The sequence below is a fragment of the Berghia stephanieae genome, chromosome 10 (genome assembly GCF_034508935.2).
Source record: "Berghia stephanieae isolate SIO BIC M18660-M18661 chromosome 10, UCSD_Bste_1.3, whole genome shotgun sequence".
NCBI classification, from domain to species: Eukaryota; Metazoa; Mollusca; class Gastropoda; order Nudibranchia; family Aeolidiidae; genus Berghia; species Berghia stephanieae.
The window spans coordinates 10,038,321-10,040,820 of record NC_088369.1 but is presented as its reverse complement, the minus strand read 5'-3'; the positions used below and the strand labels follow the sequence as shown (position 1 = coordinate 10,040,820).

Here is a 2,500-nt window from a genome sequence, read left to right as displayed (position 1 = left end):
AAGCAGCGTATTTACATTTGTTAAGGAATATCCAATCGTTGGACAGCAACAAATCATGTGATTGATGACCTGCTTTTACGAACATGAATATAGATCGCTCCCATTTCAAACATTCCCCATAAAAATAGCTTCTTGAAGGCGTTCGAGTCTCGTTCTACGCATGAAGTGTTACTGTTGGCTTGAGATCCCCTTGTAAAGCGCACTAGCTCTCTCAGCCCTAACACCGACTATCTCGGCATTTGGCCCTGGTTATTTTTACCCCATCATTATTTACATTTATATTTTCTGAGACAATAATTCCAACTTATAAGCGTATGATCAAAGCTACTATTTTAAAATGTTTACATGTTTAAAGGTAGTTGACTATGGGGGTCCCGATAGCTCAGTTAGACCATAAAAGAAACCAAATCGTGAGTTGTATTCAAAAGTTTCACTTGTATCCTTGATTTCTACTAACAACAACTTACCAGGAGCTACACAAGCATTTAAAAATTATGTTAAACTATAGATAGTATGCAGATGACGTCACTCATGCCTTTGTTATTGTTTTTGCCATCCGCGTTGTGGAGTTGTTCTCACTAAACTGTATTAACCAGACTATAAAAGTTCATGGTTACACAGAGTTTGTGAGTTGGTCCGTTATACTTCCGGATGGCAATGTTGTGAACTCCTTGGCCAAGCGCATTCTATCTATAGGTCTTAAAGTGTTCTAGTGTCAGGCAATAGATAGAACGAAGATGACGTCACTCAAGCATTTATTGTTATTGTATGTTGCCATCCGCGTTTGAGAGTGATTCTCACTAAAATGTATTAACCAGACTATAAGAGTTCATGGTTACTCACAGTTTTGTGTGTTGGTCCGTTATACATAATGTTATGAGCTTCTTAGCCAAGCGCATACTATGTATATCTTTACGATGGCTACGGGTTAATACGACAGCTTAGTGAGAATTACTCATGAACGCGGATGGCAAAAGGCAATAACAAAGACCTGAGTGAGGCCACTTTATAATTTATAGATAGTTCAAAGATGACGTCACTCAGGCCTTTGTTATTGTTTTTGCCATCCGCGTTTGTGAGTTGTTCTCACTAAACTTTATTAACCAGACTATAAAAGTTCATGGTTACACAGAGTTTGTGAGTTGGTCCGTTATACTTCCGGATGGCAATGTTGTGAACTCCTTGGCCAATCACATTCTATCTATACTATCTATAGATAGTATGCGCTTGGCTAAGAAGTTCATAACATTGCCATCCGGAAGTATAACGGACCAACACACAAAACTGTGTGTATCCATGAACGTTTATAGTCAGGTTAATACAGTTCAGTGAGCATTACTCATAAACGCGGATGGCAAAAAAACAATAACAAAGACCTGAGTGACGTCAACTTTGAACTATCTATAGATAGAACGAAGATGACGTCACTCAGGTCTTTGTTATTGTTTTTTGCCATCCGCGTTTATGAGTAATTCTCACTAAACTGTATTAACCAGACTTTAAACGTTCAAGGTTACACACAGTTTTGTGTGTTGGTCATTTATACTTCCGGATGGCAACGTTGTGAGCTTCTTAGCCAAGCGCATATTATCTATAGAAACCGGGATGAACCGTAGCCACGGATAAACTCCGGCTCCTTGGGCCTATGGCTCTGAAGGACTACTATGTAGAACTTGCATACCAATTTTCTTTTCAATTGAATGGTATTGATGATGGATAATTTTTTGTTCGACTTTTGAAAGTACCAAAGATCTCGAGGGGTAGCGGACAGCACAGGGTTAGAGAGGAATAGTGCTAAGTGAATTGCGACTATGTGGTCTTGTGGTCTGACACTCGCTTTCGGATCGGAAGGTCTTGGGTTCGAGCCTCGCTCGGCGCATAGTTGAGTCCTTGGAAAAGGCTCTTTACTCACATTTTCGAACTATACTCAGTCGTAATATTATGAGTACCTGGTTGTTTCTCTGTCCGAAAAAATTGCAATATCGCCTCACAGGAGTCATATCTCGTTCTACATGTTAGGGACCCTTTGTAAAGCGCTTTGAGCATGTTTGGTGAATATTGCGATATTATATAAAAATCTCAGGCTCAAGTGAATATTTATTAATTTATTTGATTTGCAATCTTTACAATTCTTAATTTGCAGTGACAATTTTAACCATTTTACAGTGTTGAAATTATTCATATATAAAGCACAACTCTGGCTGTGAAACCGCTCATTATATATATATATATATATATATATATATATATATATATATATATATTATTATATATATATATATATATATTTGTGTAGAATCACAATGCATGAGTTACAATGTATGAGACGAGTTACAATTTACACAGTAAAATAATATATATGGAAATATGATGTAAATATATATAATATATATATATATATATATATATATATATATATATTATATATATATATTATATATCAAGGACACCTACACCAGGTACAGGTGTCTTTGATATACATTTATATAATTATAATATA

At 36.1% G+C, this 2,500-nt stretch overlaps 2 protein-coding genes across 5 annotated transcripts in view; both read right to left on the bottom strand.

The window, feature by feature from the left end:
- Positions 1–2,500, bottom strand: part of LOC144956203 (stimulated by retinoic acid gene 6 protein-like) — a 744,310-nt gene that overhangs the window by 61,603 nt on the left and 680,207 nt on the right. The window lies entirely within an intron of this gene.
- The window catches only part of LOC144956195 (uncharacterized), a 38,756-nt gene that overhangs the window by 21,505 nt on the left and 14,751 nt on the right, over positions 1–2,500 (bottom strand). The gene's annotated exons all lie outside the window — the stretch shown is intronic.